General features: G+C 36.8%; 1 pseudogene; it reads right to left on the minus strand.

The window, feature by feature from the left end:
• Window positions 1–12,630: 12,630 nt before the first annotated feature.
• On the minus strand, window positions 12,631–13,704 carry LOC138816727 (DNA primase small subunit pseudogene; annotated as a pseudogene).
• Window positions 13,705–19,596: the final 5,892 nt, after the last annotated feature.

Raw genomic sequence — 19,596 nt, forward strand, 5'->3', positions numbered from 1 at the left:
TTATACCCTTGAAAATGATGAGCTTTATTGCATATGAATTATAATTCATGAAAGTATATTAATGTGAACAGGAATATGTGAGAATAGTGTTATATGATAGTGTTCTAGATAACTGAAGTAACAGCAATCTAAGCAAGGAAGAGCTTATTATAGCTAATATCAATACAAGTTGTAATAATGCTATTAAAATATATTATCTTATGATGGAATCCAGGGCCTTGTGCATCATATGCAAGCACTCTACCATGAAGCTACATCCCTAGCCCTATTTATATTGGTTGAATGTTAACATTCAAGGTGAAGAAATGCCTTTACATACTGCAGTCTAATCGATGAGCTACTGTGTACTACAGCAGGTTATAAAACTCTAGAAATTTGCAGTTTTGATATTCCTCATCACAAAATTTTCACCTATTAATCACAGAGGCAAAATATTTTATAAAAAGCTAGGTAACTAAAAAAATCTAGGTAATTCAGCTTCAGGTATAATTGATGCATTAGTTAAGCAGACTTACTCATGAAAGAAAAAACCCTAATTTAAATAATTCTGCTAATTTTTAACAATAATGATGTTTAAGAAGACCTGAAAAACTCCAAATTTAACTCTTAAGAAAAACCTTGTAAGAAAGAAATATCATTGTATATAGTTTCAAATACCTGAGATGTACACTGAAAATGTGTATCATAAGGGGTAATTTAGAGAAAGATTGGCCTCAAAGTCCAGTACTGATACCCTGTCAAAGTGTTAGTGTACTCTTTACTTTGAATTCTCTGAACTTTTAGTACCATTGGTTGGAAACTGATATGGAGACATCTAAAACTCTGATAAATACAGAGGTACTAATAAGCCAGGGATGATAGCCCATGCATGTAATCCAAGCATCAGGAGGCAGAGGCAAAAAGATATAGAATGTAAGGCCAAGATTATGCTACAAAGAAATCCTTTGCCTCAAAACAAAAACTCCCCAAATTCTGCCTACTTAATTAATTAATAGCCATATATAAGCCATTTAGGTAGAAAAAAGTCTGGAAGCTAACTCAGATTGTAAGAGCGATAAGCATTTTTAACAATAATAAAAACATTAGGTTTTGAGGCACTCAGGATTCTATAAAATTTTTCCTTTGGTAGTTTAATAGTTGAGATCCTTTTAGAAATTAAAATTGGAATTAAGAAAACATGTGTTTAAATGGTGGATATTTTAATTCTCCAGGAAACATTATAATGTACTTTAGTAGAGCCAGTTCTAAAAGCTTTATCCCTGAAAACTCATGCTAATACAAGTTATCAACTCATTCATTTATTTAACAAATATTTATTGAGCACTTATTATAAGCTAGCCATAGGTCTGGGCCTTTAACAATCTTGCTTGCATGAAGTTTACATTAGTGATGATAACAGACTCTAAATGATAATACAGTAAATAACTAAATTGCCTTAGGCCAGCCTGAGTTTCTCAGGGAGTCAAACTTTGACTCACTGAAGCTAGCCTTGACTCCATAGGAAGAATCTGTCTCAAAAACACAAACAGTAGGGCTGGGAATGTGGCTGAGTGGTGGAGTGCTTGCCCTGTATGCATGAAGCCCTGGGTTTGATTCCTCAGTACCACATAAACAGGAAAAGCCAGAAATGGTGCTATGGCTCAGATGGTAGAGTGCTATCCTTGAGCAAAAGAAGCTCAGGGGCCATGCCCAGACCCTGAGTTCAAGCCCCAGGACTGGCAAAGAAAAAAAAAAAAGAAGAAAACCACACGCAAAAAAAAATCCCCACAAACAATAAAAAGTAAGAAAGAAATGTCAGTTATAAATTATGTTATAAACACTGATAATTATGAAATAAAAAATAGAAATAGACAAAATTGTAACTTTAACCTTTACGGATAAGTTGCAATGTTAAATAGCTGGTTGATACAGATAATATTTGGTTATATCTTCAGAATAAGAGTCAATACACTTCTGCACATAGTAATTAAAAAATATTTATTGAGCGCCTACTGTACTGTAATTGTATGTCAGGAGATGAGAAAAAGGATTGTGGATCTTAGTTGCTTAGAGCTTTCTTTTAATGAAGCAGACAGATGTTAAATAAGCCCATAGACAAAGGTGTAATTACACATTGTATTAAATGCTGTGAGAGAAACAAATTGGAGGGAAGTATGTTTTATGTAAAGACTGGGGAATGTCAGCTCCTGTGTGACAATGGTGTGGGCTTGTGGAGATTATGGGATTATGGGATTGTGGGATTGTGGTGTTGGAGAATGTGGAAGAGGCCAACTAAAGTCTCACAGGGCAGAAAGCACCATAGATATGTGGATAAGAATCAGAAGAATTCAGCTGTGAAGTTGTGCTTCTTTGTGTTGCTGGAATATTTGAGTCATTCAAGCTCAGAACTGCTGTATTTTGCTGGAGAGGTCATTTTCAATTTCTTTTTTGTGAGGTAGGTCAGGACATTGCCTCCTTCACCCAAAAGTCCTCCAGTGGTAGAGAGGGAAAGTTCAGTTTTCATTGTGCTCCAGGGACCTGGCACAGGAGATAAAGGGAGCTTCAAGGCATGCGGTATGTGTAGAACATGCCTAGTGAGGAGGCAGGTGGGATCTGGGACTCTCTTCTTATGTACTTCAGGCTGAGGACCAAGCTGTTTTGACCCTTCATCTTCTTTTCAGAAAATGGCGATGATTACATATGTGCCACCTCAATAGATGGAGTTTTATTCTAGCAATTGACATAGAGTCTGGCCCATGAGCATTGTTTAATCCATTTGTCCTTGAGTGAAAAAATGTATTTAGGAAGAGTAGTGGAGCATAATTGGCTTTACTACCAACTTGGACAGTTCAGTGTCCTTCTTTCAATGAAACAGTCACATTCAGAGACACGTGACTTATCTGTCACTTATCTGTGCCTGGCTTTTTTGGGGGGGCTGGCAGTGAGGCCTCATAAAAAAGGAAAAGAATTCTTTTGTTAAATTTCCTTTTCCTTTGCTTTCTCTTAGGAGAACTGAAAAACATTCAAATTCTTGCTCTCTTACACTCTTATGAAGAATCGAAATGGTTGAGCAGATGTGAAGAGCTTTGGAACATTTTATACATCTGGGTCACACAGTGTGTCTTGATTGTCTTTCTACATATTGTTTCTTGGATGGGGCTATGTTACCTACCTATGGAGGCTCTCCTATGTAGCCAGTAAAATGTAGGCCCTTCTCAGCTCACTTCTTGTAGGGTTTGTTTTGCTAGAACCAAAATAAACCTTGTTCAGACAGTCCTGGAAGAGGATTGGTTAAAAATGATCTTTAACTTATTAATAGTCTGTTTTGCTTTGAATGAGATGTGTCAGTCCCCAAAAGGCTCATGGCACTGAAGTCCAGGGTTTTGAGGTAGGCTGTTTGGGAAGCCTGTGACTTAATCAATGGACCAACCCTTTGATGGGTTCATTGTATGATGGTTCTATTGGGATGTGGTGAAAAGTATGAAGTGAGGTGTAGTTGGGAAAACAGGACCTGGGTGAGCCCTAGAAAGAGGTATCCTGTCACCCCTCCCACTCTGCCATCTATCTGCTATAAGCTGAGCAGCTTTGCTTCACCCCAGACTCCCTGCCATGAGACTCCATCCTACCGTGGGCCCAGATCAGTGGAGCCAATCAGCATGCACTGATATGCCTAAACTCTGAGCCATAATGAACCTTTCCACCCTTCAATTGCTATCTCCAGTCCTCTTAAAGTTTGGGAAGGATATAGAAAAGTGTGGCTCCCTGCACCTGTTCCTGTTTCTGCTTACATAATCCACAATGCCCTGTTTATTGCACTTTGGCATGATTTTGTGTTTTTGTCAGTCAGCACTTATGCAATACTACAATGGGAAGGTGCTTTGTAGCCATTTATTTATGGAGGTCTTGGTTTTTGACAAATAGTTCTAAGAGACATTTCGTCATATGGATCTGCTTGCTTTATAATTTCTAGCTAAAGTATCAGAGAATTTGCCAACAACAAAGGGAGGATTCATACAGTATTTTTTTCCAAACAGTATTATGAGGGCATGCTAAAAAATCTCTTTTGGTAGGCATATTGCTATTGGGCAGGAAATGTTGTGGAGGTAATACTAGAGGATTTGGTCGTCTAGATAAGATAATGGCAGAATTCCTAGGAGAATTGTTGGAGGGAGGATAGAAAGAGAGGGTGAAGGTGCTGAATATTACAGAAGTGCTTTTAATGTATACCTGAAAATAGAACAAATGAAATCCATTGAAAGAAGGTTGAGAAAGAACAATATAGAGGGAGTGATTTGATCAAAGTACATTACGTCCACATACATAAATATCACCATGAAACTCCTTTGTTCAACTAATTTATACTAATAAAAATAAAACATGAAGCTGGGTCCTGGTGGCTCACACCTGTAATCCTAGCTACTCAGGAGGCTGAGATCTGAGGATCATGGTTCAAAGCCAGCCTGGGCAGGAAAGTCTGTGAGACTCTTAGATCTGATTAACCATCAGAAAACTGGAATTGGTGCTGTGGCTCAAGTGGTAGAGTGTTTGCCTTGAGCTGAAGAGCTCAGAGACAATTCCCAGGCCCAGAGTTCAAGCCCTATGACTGACCCAAAAAAATGAGGAAAAGTGATAGATTTTATTTCCAAATGAAGTATCCAGTTAAAATAAAGAAGGTTCTGTGTTGTTTTGGAATATTTCTGTGGGCTGTCAGAATAACAGGATTTAAGCTTTGAATGCCAAGCCAGGGTTCAAACCCCTCTTCCAATTACCTATCAGATGAATTAGTATTGGAGGAAAATAAACACTAACACTGGACTTCTCAATTTTAGCTGATCAATCTATCGGAAAGTCTTAAGGCTGATTTTCTCAGTTGTAGAAGAGGAATGATGGTTTCTTCTTAAGTTAATTTTTTAGTTCAAAACACATGCTGATCAACAAATGTGATACCACATCAACAAAAAGATGCACAGAAGCTACATGACTATTTCAATAGGTTCAGAAAGGCACTTTATAAAATTCAATGTGCTTGTATGATAAACAGCTAAGGGGTAGCAGAAACTGATGGAAGAATGGTCTGGACTTTGTGATGGTCACTGCTGAAGACAGTTACTTTTCAAAGGCAAAGAAGCTGCTGGATCATCTGCTTTCTTCATGTCCAGCTCCGTCTTTGAAATGGAGATGACATAGTGCCAGATCTTAGAGTCCTTACCTCCTTCCCCTCTCCAAATTAGAAAATTGTACATACAAGATGCAGTAAACCGCAATCAAATACAGTGAGGACAGGGGTTATAGCATGGGGAAGAACATATGCAAGAAACAAAAATTCATATAGTACATTATAAGTACATTAAAATAACAGCAAGAAAGATAAAACCTCGTGCATCCCTATCTTGGGGTTCATTTCACTTAGCATCCTCTTATATGGTCATATGTACATAGCTTTTGACCCTTTCAGCTTATACAGGTTGACCCATTGTAACAATGAGATGTACAAGACACTATGTTGAAAATGAACTTTACAACTTCAGGGAGGGGGGAGAAGCTGGGGAAGTGGGAGGGAAGGGGTGGTAGGGAAATAACAAAGATAGGAAATGTACTCATTACATTACTCATGCAACTGTAATCCCTCTATACAGTATCTTTACAATAAAAATACATATTGAAAAAGAGTCCTTATACCCATCCCCATAATATCCTGCTATATCTGGGGCATTGGGTTTGAAGTGATTCTTATTTTCCTTCCTTATACCTTCTTCCTCTCCATTTCAACCCTCCACACGTTGGGTTTGAATAACTCTCCTTCTCTGGGAAGCAACAACTTCTATTTATCACTCCCTTACTTTACCTGGCAGGGCTTCTCACTTGGCTTACACTTTAAAACACATAAACCTAAAGTAAGCTCCTTAGACAAGGAGATAAAGCACTTTGAACTGAGGATCCCAGAGCTGGCTCCTATAAAAGGAAGATAAACATCAGTTTGTCAGTGAGTCCACAGAAATAAAAAAGTATTATGTAAATATAAATGAATATCAATTTCTCATGATCTCAGCTTGTTTAATTGTGTGTTCTTCCCTATACTATTAGGTTAACTATGATAGAAACTTTTTTATCTTTGGTACTGAACATGTAATAGATATAACACTAATATTTGTTTAATGAAGAATAAATAATCAGATCCACTGAGTGAGGTCAAAAGTCATAAGGTAGAAAATCTTTTTTAGGAAATGTTTGAGAGAATTAAAGCTCTGGTGACTTCAACAAATAGGGAAGAAAGACACTGAGTAGAGTTAGAAAGGAAATTTTTTTTTCTCTAAGATGCAGAAAGCTGAATGAAACGTGAGCAGAAGATGGACTGAGAGAGAAGTAGGAGGGCGGACAATGACCTCTGGCTTTGATTTTTCTAAATAATTTCTAATATCTAGCAAGATGGAAAGAAGATGACAGGCTGGAAGATATGAACCTTCATTTCAAGAACTTTAAGTGACTCATTTCCATCTGTCTGTTATTTAGCTCATCTACACAAAAGTTTTACCTGCTATAGTCATTCACCACAACAAAGTTAGTGTCTACTTCAATAATAAGAGTTAGGACTACAATAAGGTAAGTTACTACAGCAAGATAAATCAGATCCTAAATATCTTTATGATTAATGGTGACTTAATATTGACAATGGTAATGGAAAATTACTCAGAGGATTCTAACACAGGAAATTGCTTTCTCATTCAGTAACTTTTGATTCTCTATTTGAGATTCTATAGAATTAGCCCAAAATGTGTGTGTATATGTGTGTGTGTGTGTGTGTGTGTGTGTGTATTAAAGCTCATTTATTCATATATTCACACATGTACAATATCTTTGCTGAAATTAGTGAGGGTTGTGCTGTGGGTGAAGATGTATGAACCAATTACAAAATATACAAAATAAAAAGTAAAAACAAAGATCTCTCAGCCACATAGGTGGAACATACACTAACAACTTTCAGAAGAAGACATTGTACTTGATGGAGTACACAGAAGAGTGAAAAGTGACCTGGGCTTAGAGTGATTTTGACAGGTAGAGGTGACAAGAGAAGGTAGGATGATTATTTTAGGTAGAAAGAATGGAATGGCCTTGTCTCTAGAATCCCTTTGTTTCTTGGTAATCAATTGAGTAAGCATGTTGATGGTAATATGTGGTTGCCACACTGTGATTATTATCTTGAATTTATATACTGTGAATTTCAAAGCTTAGCTGGCATAAGTTCCCTACTATTATGAAGGCCCAGAAGTGGTTTGTGGTCTTTTAAGAGGGCAAAATTTCCCAGAAAAAAAGCAGTGGTGAGATTCTTAGATTTGGAAAATACTAGCCATGCATTTTTGCATCTTTTGCTGGTTCCAAGTGATTCTTTTCAGCTAACTGACTGATTTGGGAAGATGGTTGTTATTCTATCTCATACTTTGGACTTTACTATTTGAACCTGATCTTGCAGTAGGTCATGTTGGCCTCCTATTCATTACTTTCTCCAAGTCAAAGAAAACAAGATTTCACATTGCATTGTTTCCTTTCCTAAAATGAGCTGAAAGTTTCTTTTAAAAAATAAATGCTGGTAGAAAACGTGAAATTCTACAGTTCTGATTATACAAATATTTAAAATGTGTGTATATACATTAAAATAAACATAAATATTAAAAGATAGACTGGGTGTCAGTGGCTCATGCCTGCAATTCTAGCTACTCAGGAAGCTTAGATCTGAGGATCCCAGTTCAGAGTCAACCCAGACAGGAAAGGCTGAGAGACTTTTTTTTTTTTTATCTCAAATGAACCACCAAAAATCCAGTAGTGGTGCTATGGTTCAAGTGGTAAAGCACTGGGGTTGGGGAATAAAAGGTAAGGGACAGTACTGAAGCCCTGAGTTCAAACCCCAATACTGGCACAGACACATCCAAAGAGACACATAAAATAAGGAAAATTGTTTTTACCTTCCCTTTCAAAGTTTTTGATTTAAGTATTATTGCAAAAGGAGAGGTTACCACTCCATAGTAGTTTGTGAATTTTGGAGTGCTACACTGATGATTGAATATAGAGGGTGAAGAAGACCTTTACAATTATTTCCACTGTTTTACTAGTGTGCTCTACTAGTGTGCTTGTTATGTGGCCTGCCATGTGCCTAAAGAAGTGATTATATCTGCATGCAGTCCCATCTATACTCAATTCCCTTTCATTTGAACTAGAATATGGTTCAGGGCCTACTCTGAGTTTGGTTAAATTCTGAGCCTGTTTACCCATTGTAAAACAGGCAAAAAATGCATTACTAAGAGCACTTAGTAACTTTTTGTGGAATAAGCTAGAAAGATGGCTCCAACTCCAGTAATCTCTCAATAAATTGCAGATGGCAAATCTCCCAAATCAGATTACAATAAAATGAGAGGGCGCATAATGATTTCTGGTATGGAAGAGAGAATAGAGCTACATTATTGGCTATCTTCTGGCTATCCTATAACTAATGATTGTTTTTAATTTCTTAATTTCTTTCCCTCCCTAAATTTAATTTTTCTTATTATTTAGAAATTTAAACTCTGTTTATTAGCCACTGGAAGTATATTATATATTTATTTTTTTCAAATAATGAGGAATTTTGCAAAATATACTTTAATATTTTTTTCTTAAAAAGGACAGGAAGAATAAAACATTTCAGTCTGTTACTGCCTTATAATATGTTTAATATAAAACAAAAGACAAAAAAAGATGGTGACAATGGAGAAAATATTAAAGGCAAAACAGGGAAATTTTCATGACATCATAAAGAGCACTACCCTGACAGCTTGCTTCTCAATTCCCAGAAGACAGAATGTCAACTAGAGTAGTTTTGTTTAGATTATAAAACTAACCAAAATAAATCTTGACCCTTTACAATCCATTATCCCCTAAACAAAGAGAAAAAACCAAACTTCAAAAATTTATACAGATCTGTAGAAAGTCCCAAGTTATTGTTGGTGGTGGGTTTTTTTTTTAATTTTAAATTTTATTTTATTTTATTTGAGAACATACTGTACAGAGGGGTTACAATTACATGGGCAGGAAAATGCATACATTTCTTACCAAGCATTGCAGCCTCCTCCTTTGTTTACCCTTCACCTCCCTTCCCAGGCTCCCCCCCCCACAGTCATACCCCCTCCCCCCCCAACACCGACATTGTAAAGCTGGTTTTGACATGACATTTTGTACTTCTTATTGTTGCAACAGGTCCACCTGAGTCCTTAAATGACTTGTTTGTCCCCATCTCCTCCACATGTTATACTGACATCAAATATAGTGAAAGCGGGGGTTACACTGTGGGGGAGGGACATACAAAGCAACAAAGAAATAATCTTATAAATGCGTTAGAAACACATGCATGAAAGAAATGAAAACATTAAAATACATATTTAAGGGTTCATTTTCCTAACATCACATTATCTGACCTTTTCCGCTTGACTCATACCTATACTAGATATTGCAAATAAGGGAAACCATGGGACCTATGCTTCTTTGGGCCTGGCTTACTTCACTTAATATAATTTTTTCCAAACCTTTCCATTTCCTAACAAATGGGGAAATGTCATTCTTTCTGATGGAGGCATAGAATTCCATTGTGTATATATACCACATTTTCTTGATCCATTCATCTACTGAGGGGCATCTGGGTTGGTTCCATATCTTAGCTATGGTAAATAATGCTGCAATAAACATAGTTGTGCTGGTAGCTTTAGTGTGGTCTTGTTTGTAAACATTTGGGTAAATGCCCAAAAGTGGGATTGCTGGATCATAGGGGAGCTCTATGTGAAGTCTTTTGAGGAACCTCCATACTGCTTTCCAAAGTGGTTGAACAAGTTTACATTCCCACCAACAATGAAGTAAGGTTCCTTTCTGTCCACATCCCCTCCAGCATCTGTTGTTGTTAGAGTTCTTGATTTTTGCTGTTCTAACTGGAGTGAGGTGATATCTCAATGTTGTTTTGATTTGCATTTCTTTTATGGCTAGGGATGTTGAACATTTCTTCATGTGTCTATTGGCCATCCTTGTTTCTTCTTCAGAGAAGCTTCTCTTTAAGTCTTTCGCCCACTTATTTATTGGGCAGTTGTTTCTTTGAGGATTTGTTGTTGGGGGGTTTAATTTTTTTTTAATTGTATTTTATTTTATTTGAGAACATACTGTACAGAGGGGCTACAATTACATGGGCAGGATAATGCATACTGGGGGGTTTAATTTTTTGAGTTCCAAGTATATTTTAGATATGAGACCCTTGTCCGTTGTATGGCTAGTAAAGATCTCCCAATCGGTGGGCTTTCTATTGATCTTGCTAGCTATGTCATTTGCCCTGCAGAAGCTCTGCAACCGTATGCAATCCCATTTGTCCAACCTTTCTTTGATTTGTTGTGCTTCCGGGTCTCTATTCAGAAAATTTTGGCCTGAGCCAAGGAGACCTAGGGTTTCTCCTATTCCATCCTGTAATGTTTTCAGAGTGTCTGCTTTGAGTTCAAGGTCTTTGATCCATTTGGAGTTGATTCTGGTGCAGGGTGATATATAAGGATCTAGCTTTAGTTTTCTACATGTAGTTAACCAATTTTGCCAGCACCATTTACTGAAGAGGCTGTCTTTCTTCCATTCTATTGTTTTAGCTTCCTTATGGAAGATTAGATGGCTATAGGTCTGTAGGTTCATTTCTGGGTTTTCAATTCTATTCCATTTGTCCTGAGGTCTGTTCTTATGCCAATACCAAGCTGTTTTGATTACTATGGCTTTATAGTAGAGTTTGAAATTTGATATTGATATTCCTCCAGCAGTGTTCTTTCCGTTGAGGAGCGTTTTTGCTATTCGGGGTCTTTTATTGTTCCATATGAATTTTTGGATTACCTCTTCTATTTCCTTGAAGAATGAGGGTGGAATTTTGATAGGTATCGCGTTGAATTTGTAGATAGCCTTGGGAAGTATTGCCATTTTCTTTTTCTTTCTTTCTTTTTTTGGTCGGTCGTGGGGCTTGAACTCTGGGCCTGGGCGCTGTCCCTCAGCTCTTCAGCTCAAGGCGAGCGCTCTACCACTTGAGCTACAGCGCCACTTCCAGTATTGCCATTTTCACGATGTTAATCTTTCCAATCCAGGAGCATGGGAGGTTTTGCCATTTTTTAAGTTCTGTGTTGATTTCCTTTTTCAAGATTTTAAAGTTTTCATCATAGAGGTCCTTCACTTCTTTAGTTAAGTTAATTCCTAGGTATTTTATTTTTTGTGGGGCTATTACAAATGGAGTTGCTTTCCTAATTTTAGCCACACTTTTCTCATTGTTGGCATACAGAAAAGCCATTGATTTTGGGGGGTTAATTTTATAACCTGCTACTTTGCCAAAGTTTTGAATCAGCTTGAGTAATTTGGGAGTGGAGTCTATGGGATTCTTTAAATACAAGATCATGTCATCTGCAAAGAGGGAGAGTTTTATTTCTTCTTTCCCTATTTGGATCCCCTTTATGTCTGCATCTTGTCTTATTGCTGTAGCTAGGCATCCTAATAGATTGAAGAGAAGTGGAGAGAGTGGGCATCCTTGTCTTGTTCCTGAGTTAAGAGGAAATGGCTTTAGTTTTTCACCATTGAGTATAATGCTGGCTGTAGGTTTGTCATATACAGCCTTTATTGTATTGAGGAATGTTCCATGGATTCCTAATTTTTCCAGAACCTTCATCATAAAGGGGTGTTGGATCTTGTCAAATGCTTTTTCTGCATCTATTGAGATAACCATGTGGTTCTTATTCTTGCTCCTGTTGATGTGATGAATAATATTAATTGATTTGCGTATATTGAACCAGCTTTGCATCCCTGATTTGCATCCTGTTTGATCATGGTGTATGATTTTTTGGATGAATTGTTGAAGTCGATTGGCCAAAATTTTGTTGAGAAGTTTTGCATCAATGTTCATCAAAGAAATGGGTCTATAGTTCTCTTTCTTTGATGAGTCCCTGCCTGATTTTGGGATGAGGGTTATGATGGCTGCATAGAATGTGGGTTTTTTTTTTTTTTGTCGGTCGTCGGGCTTGAACTCTGGGCCTTGGTGCTGTCCCTCAGCTCAAGTAGCACTCTATCACTTGAGCCACAGAGCCACTTCTGAATTTTTCTGTTTATGTGGTACTGAGGAATTGAATCCAGGGCTTCATGAATGCTAGGTAAGCACTCTACTAAGCCACATTAATCTACAATAGGTTTTATATTGGTGAAACTGGTTGGTTTTCCTAATCTGCTACTTGTTGAAGGCTAATCCAATTGCTCTGAGGGAAAAAAGACCTATCTACAATTGAAGTAGTTGAAAGCTAAAACGGAAGTTTTGGACTTATTATTGCTCACTTACCTTGGCAACTGGTAGAACTGAGTATTTACCCCAGAAGTTTTAGAATCATCTTTGTATAAAATTAATTTTACAAAATTACCTGAAACTTACTTATTCTTTATTTTTACTTTTAGGAACTTTATCACCCTCTAGTATTGGAAAAAAAATCCTGTGAGCACAAATTATTTCTCAAGAAAAGAGAATTCTACTTTAAGCCTTTAAGATCCATAGATGGCTCTGACACATTTATTAAATGGCTCCTGAAATAGCTGATCCTTGGTTGAAGGTAGAAGATGTCCACATTGGTCTGAAGGGAGCTGTCTTCAGAAATCTCTTTGTAAATCACTCTTCTTGAGAAGTTCTCCTTTCCGGGATTTATCCAGGTTTTCAAGAAATTGTTCAAATACTTTGACATACAGTGCTAGACTGGTTTTCTTATAGTTTCTGGTTCTATGTATGGTACTAGACTCAGTTTCACCTTCTGCTTTTTCCTTTTCATTAGTAGAAATGATATCCAATTCACGGCAGATAGAGCTTATAGTTGGAACAGTAAATGGATCAAACTGATCTACTTTCTGTAAGTCAACAGGCACAGAAATACGACTTGTTTTAGGATGAACACTAAAAGGACTCCAGTAAATGATTGATTCCTTTGCTAACATTGATATCCAGCCGTGGGAAACAATATTGGAGCATAATTTCCCACTCCAGCCAGAGTCCACAATTGCTACCTATTTTCTTTAACTGCTCCCAGCGCTGAAGTGAACTGTGAGACCTCTGGAACTCTCTTTGAAGTTCATCATGAATTGTTTTTTTTTCAGGAACACAGGCTTTATCCTAGCTTTCTTTGTTTTCAAGAATATTTTGATCCACCAAGGCATATTCTTGAAAATATTTTTTAATTATATTTCTAGATTTTCTGACAAAAGGGTGAATTTTTTCACTTAGATGAACTTTCTTTTTAACATCTTGTCTCCCCTTTACCACACTCAAATACTCAACTATCCCAGAACGTACTGCAGAGGATAATTTCCTAACTGATTCATCACACACCCAACAATAAACACTTTTCCTTCCAGAATATACTCAAAGATGATGCTTAAATCCAAAGTCCTCCTTTGTCTCGGTCGATGATGCATATAGCCATTATCATGAAAGCCAAGCACTTAGAACATATATCTGCAGAACTACAGCATCTCCTAACATCATCATAGTCTATCATGTCAATGTCAAACACTAGTTCTTTTTCTTGAGCTTGGAAGGCTTCCAGCTTCACTGTATCGTGTTGATTAGGCTCCGCCATTATTGAGTCAGCGATAGTACTGGGCATAGGGAAAGAGCCTTCAGTAATAAAGCTTGAGTAGCTCAAACAGCTCTGCAGGATCAAACGACTTCATGGACAACAGAACTTTACCCAAACAGGAGTAATCCCTGGAAATAATTATGAGCTTCTGCTCTGGATATTATTGTTTGGCTAGCTGAGTGATCATATTTTTGTACTTTACAATGTATGTGCCAGTAAAAAAATGCATTTGTCTTTTGTAGGAAGACTATTTTACTTTCCAAGAGTGGACTTGCCTATTTTGCAAACTCATGCTAACCATGAAATGTATCAGGAATAATCCAGACATTGTCATCATTGTCATTTTGCTAAAGATCAATAGTACTCCACATTCTCTTGTGAATGCTCTTGTGCAGGCCAATTCACAAGGGTTTGTTGAGTTTCTACTATATGGAGAGAATGAGTTGGGCTTTTGGAATACAAAGATGACTATGTGTATGTGAGAATAGTGCCAGGTATTGCAGCACTAAGGACTAATAAACTTAAAGTACATCTGTACAAAATGCTTCAACAATACATTTCAATAAAAATGAATTGATTTAGGATGATTTGCCATCGGCCAGACACTCTGTTAAGTTCTGATTTCAATAAGATACAACGGTGAACAGCATTATTCTTGGCTTCCTGAAACAAAGCACTCAAATGACACATATTTGGCATTAAATACAATGCCTTTGTAATAATCTACAATTTGTTTTGCTTACTGCTTTTGAGTTGAACTCTGTGAGGCAGGAATCAGATTATGTCACTTTTCTTGCTTAAAAACCTGGAGTAGTGTTCTTATTGCTTAACAACAACAACAACAACAAAAAAGACCAGATTCCTTAGTTCAGCTTTGAACTCTGACTTTGGATTGATTTTCCAATTTCTACTCCTTATGTGTCATAGGTTATAGACAAAGGAGAGTACTTGATCCCCCAGATATCCAGTGCTTTCAATCCTCTATGGCTTCCTCTCTTAGGAAGGGCTTATCCCTTCCTGTGGGTGTATATTACTTCCACACTTGTCCTTTTGTCAAACTCCTACTCACTTGCATATTGCCTGCTCAATGAAGACTCAAGAGCAAATCACTGTTCCTATGCACAAGATTTCATCACGAACCTAAAACTGTCTTGTGAAGGAATCTTGGGAAGGATTCCTTATCACTAAATTGGAAGCTCAAATCTGCGTGGTTTTTTTTCAAAATAATTTGTGTGGGATTGGGATTACTTTACCATTCTCCTCTCTGCCCATTTGTATCTACTTCTCTAATTACTAAATTATTTTCCTACCCATAATTGTAGTTAGATTCGAAGTAGGGATCAAGCTGTGGCTTCTACACTAGGTAGAATAAATACTGAGTGGATGAAATCGGATTCCTCTGCAGAGCCCAGAGCATGCGTAGTTGTAGTAATGGATTCTGCAGTGAGCCCTATCTGGTATTATTACTGGTTTCTCTGGCTCTAGTCCGTGGGTCCTGCGGGCTCCTGAATGTGGATTGTGGTTTCTAATGTTGCTGCTGCCCTGTTTCTCTTGTGTCAGTGTCGCCATTTCTGCCACTGCTCTGGCAGCAGGGTTGGTGGTCTCATTCTCAACACTGGGAAAATGTTCTTCCTTTGGGCATGAGATTTTGAGCGCACACAAGGTTACCTGAGGACATGATGGGCTTTTATCTTTTCAGAACTCAAAGTCATCACTCCCCAGCCATGATGGATTTTGGGTGCCATTGACCTACCTTAGTATGAATTTCCTCTGGGTGAGAACTTCTTGCCTCAGCTAGGGCTACTGCTGTTATCCTTAATGAAACTAATCTTGACTGTTATATCCAACAGCCTTCCTCGTTATTTTTCTAAGGAGTTTTATGGGATTGATAACCTGAGATTATTAACTTGATTTTATTCAAGCCAATACTTAGTAGCTCCTATTCTGTCTCAGCTGCTGGGCTAGATTGTATAGTGTTCCATTTAATAATCTCAAAATGACAGAATTCTCCTCAGTAGCCCTCTGTTGAACCTGAGAGAATCTAGGAAATAACTTGCCCAAGGTAACCATACTACGTAGTGGCAGAGGAACAATTCAGGCCAGTGTAAATCCCAAAGCCTGTGTCTTTCCTTTGCTTTACATTATTTCCCAGTACGGATGTCACTAGCATCTTAAAGCAGGGCTTTTGAGGGTTCAACAGGCACCAGTGGCATTATACTGCAAATAACACTTAATAGTTCACTGGGAGACCTGTCTTGCTTAATGCCACAGTGCCAGTAAAAATCTATAGAATTTGTAAGTTAAGGTATACATCAATAAAAGGCAGTTCTGTGCATATTCAAGTTTTGCTCTTCCTCTCAATGACAAATGTAGAGAAAAGAAAATACTTTTTACAACTTAATTTTCTAAGTGACTTAGACATCCTTAGGGGCTTCTTATTCTCTCTATTTTCTTGAGCCCTCTAAGGACTAACATGTTTAAAATTACAATTATTCTTTCCAGATGTTGGAGTTTTGATTGCAACTAAGAGTAGCTAAGCAGTGGCGGCACTGGCATTGCCTAGTGGAAAATATTTAGACACACCATAAAAAACCTGCCAAGTCTCTTGCAGTGTTTTATTTGTACTGATATGTGTTTGGCTCAGTCAGCTTTGCTTGTGTGGTGGATCAGAATGACTAGGCAAAGGAACTCTGGAGGTATTCCTCCCATCCCACTATGTTTCCCAAGCATTGAACCCATGAATGATAGAATTGGTTTGGCATTTAGGTAAGGGATTGTGCAGAATGGACACCATCTGTGAATATATTAAGAAACTGGTTAATTCAAAAAGCAAGAAGAAATTGCAAAGAAATCCTAAATGTGTCAGTGATTCGTTGCTTTTTAAAGAGCATTGGGCAATTTAAGAAAATCATAGAGTGGCTATTAAGTTGGATTCATTTTTTAAGCTTCATTTTCTTCCTAAACACACACACACACACACACACGCACACACACACGCACACACACACACGAAGGTCGTATTAGTTTCTGTACATCATGGAAATGCCTGTTCTGCCGAGAGAATATACTTTTATTTACCAAGAGTATCTACTCAGTTTCCTTGCCATTTCTCTTGGAGTTCCTCCTAGGAACAAACTCTTTGAACTCATTTTCCCTTGTAAAGTTTTGTTTCTATTGTGTTTAAGGATTCTCTTTTTCCATCTCATTGCAAACACATTATTTTTTGTCCTTTTGATAAAAATCATTCTAACAGGAGTGAGGTAATATTGTAGTTTTAATCTGTACGTCCTTTGAAATTATTTTTAAAATTATATTTAAGTAGTTGCTCAAAGGGATTTAATTCAATATGTGTTTATGGGTACAGTGCATTTTGATCAGTGTCATTTTCTTATATACCTGCTGACCACTTAGATATCTCCTTTTTAGGACTGGTATTTGATCTGCAAATGTTCTTCCCATTCTGCAGCTGTCTTTTGACTGTGTTGATTATTTCCTTCTCTTTGTGGAAAATGTTTACTTTTTTATTTTTTGCTTTTGTTAACTGTACTATTAAGCCACATCAAAAAATCCTGCCCCATCTAATATATAAACTGTTTCTTATACATGATCATAAACTTTCACATTTTCTGATAGTAGTTTTGTAGTTTGGGAGTGTATGTCTTTTACTCATTTTGAATTAATTTTTGTATTTGATGCAAGACAGGAATTTACTTTCATTCTTCTGCATGTATATATCCAACTTTACCAAGAACATTTCTTTATATATATATTATTATAAAAATACTGTACAGAGGGTCTACAGTTACATGAGTAAGGTAATGAGTATGTTTCCTATCGAGTATTGTTACCTCCATTGTTTTTCCCCTACCGTCCCTTCCCTCCCCACCTTACTAACTCCTCCCTCCCACCCAAAGTTGTGAAGTCCGTTTTCAATAAGGGGTCTTGTACATCTTGTACATGAGATGCCAATCTGTATCCTTGTTTCATCATTTTATTTCCCTTCCCTTCCCCAAATTATAAACATGTATATACAAGATGCAGGGCACTGGAATCAAATACAGTGAAAACAGGGGTTATACTGTGGGGGAAGAACATACAGAAGAAACAAAAAAATCACATAGTACATTATAAATACATTAAAACAATAGCAAGAAAGAAAAAACCACTTGTGTCCCTATCTTGGGATTCATTTTGCTTAACATCATTTTATATGGTCATATATATAGATAGCTTTTGACCTTTTCTGCTTGTCCTACACATATACTAGTTATTGCAAATAAGGGAAACCATAGGACCTATGTTTCTTTGGCCCTGGGTTACTTCATTTAATATAAGTTTTTCCAAGTCTTTTCATTTTCTAACAAATGGGCGATGTCATTCTTTCTGATGGAGGCATAAAACTCCATTGTGTGTGTGTGTGTGTGTGTGTGTGTGTGTTTGTGTGTGTGTGTGTGTGTGTGTGTGAGAGAGAGATATAATACACACATATAATATATATACCACATATATATTATATATATATATATATATATATATATATATATATATACCACATTTTCCAAGAACATTTCTTGAATGCACCAATTTGTTATTGGTGTATTTTTTGATCATCATTTCTCTGTAAATACATGGTTTTAGTTCTGGGTCTCTATTCTGTTTCAGTGATGCTTGTGTCTGTTTTTATGCCATACTTTTTTCTTGGTTATGGTACCTTCCTTCCTTCATTTGTTTGTTCGTTCGTTCCTTCCTTCCTTCTCTGTCTCTCTCTTTCTTTCTCTCTTTCTTTCTCTCTCTCTCTCCTTCCTTCCTTCCTTCCTTCCTTCCTTCCTTCCTTCCTTCCTTCCTTCTTTCTTTCTTTCTTTCTTTCTTTCTTTCTTTCTTTCTTTCTTTCTTTCTTTCTTTCTTTCTTTCTTTCTTTCTTTCTTTCTTTCTTTCTTTCTTTTTCCTGGAGCTTGAACTCAAGGCTTGGGCGCTGTCCCTGAGCCTCTTTGTGCTCAAGGCTAATGATCTATGTGGTAGATTTTTATTACATTTTAAAGTCAGAAAGTATGATACTGTGATTGCACTTAGCAGGAATGAATCCTATATCTCAAAAGAGGTGGAAGAATTTTGAATATTCTCATTATAAAGCAAAGATAAATGAATGTTTGAAGAGATGAATGTTCTCATTGTGCTAGTTTTATTATTAGACAATGTACATAGATGAAAGTATTACATTATTCCCTGTAAATATGCATAATTATTATACATCACTTTAAAGCACTTCCCTTGATGAAATACTTTGCCAGTCTAGAGGATGACGTGTATTAACAAGCTAATAGGTAGCACCCATAACCCTATTTTTAGTAAAGTATGTCACATAGAGACATATTCATATGTCACCAAATTTTAGTTTGCTTTCTAAAGCCCTTTTAAGCTATTAGGGAGGAAGGCAGGTTTTACAGAGTGCTCTTTTTGTGTGTTTGGATTTTCTCCATACAGCAAATCTGCATCTGAGATTTTTCTCCCTATCTTTCTGTGGCATCTTTAAGTTTTTCTGGTATTGAGAAATAATTCTGTATAAGAAGGTACTAGAAAAGGTGAATTGCTGACACTGTATTGCCTAAAATGTGGATGCCATAGTTGTGAGTACTAAGGCTATTAACTATCATGCTTTGAATGATTGAATTATTAGTTGTGAGTAATAAGGTTAATAACTATCATGCTTTGAATTATGCAGACATGCCACTTAATATTCAAAACTATCTAAGGGATGCTTTATATGGTTCCAAATAATCAGCTTTTCTGAAAATTAATCTCAAAAGTAACTAATTTTGTTACTATATAGCCATAACTAATGGACTTTATCAAATGGACAAATTCAACACTTCTTATAGATTTAGATATCAAGCAAGAAAAACTTGAGGAAAACAGTTTTAAATAGGATCTCAATGTTCTGTTCATACATTTTAAACAGATGTGTCCTTTGAAAAGATAAACCCTATGA

This window comes from Dipodomys merriami, unplaced genomic scaffold (assembly GCF_024711535.1).
Source record: "Dipodomys merriami isolate MVZ:Mamm:240054 unplaced genomic scaffold, mDipMer1.0.p SCAF_7, whole genome shotgun sequence".
Lineage (NCBI taxonomy): Eukaryota > Metazoa > Chordata > Mammalia > Rodentia > Heteromyidae > Dipodomys > Dipodomys merriami.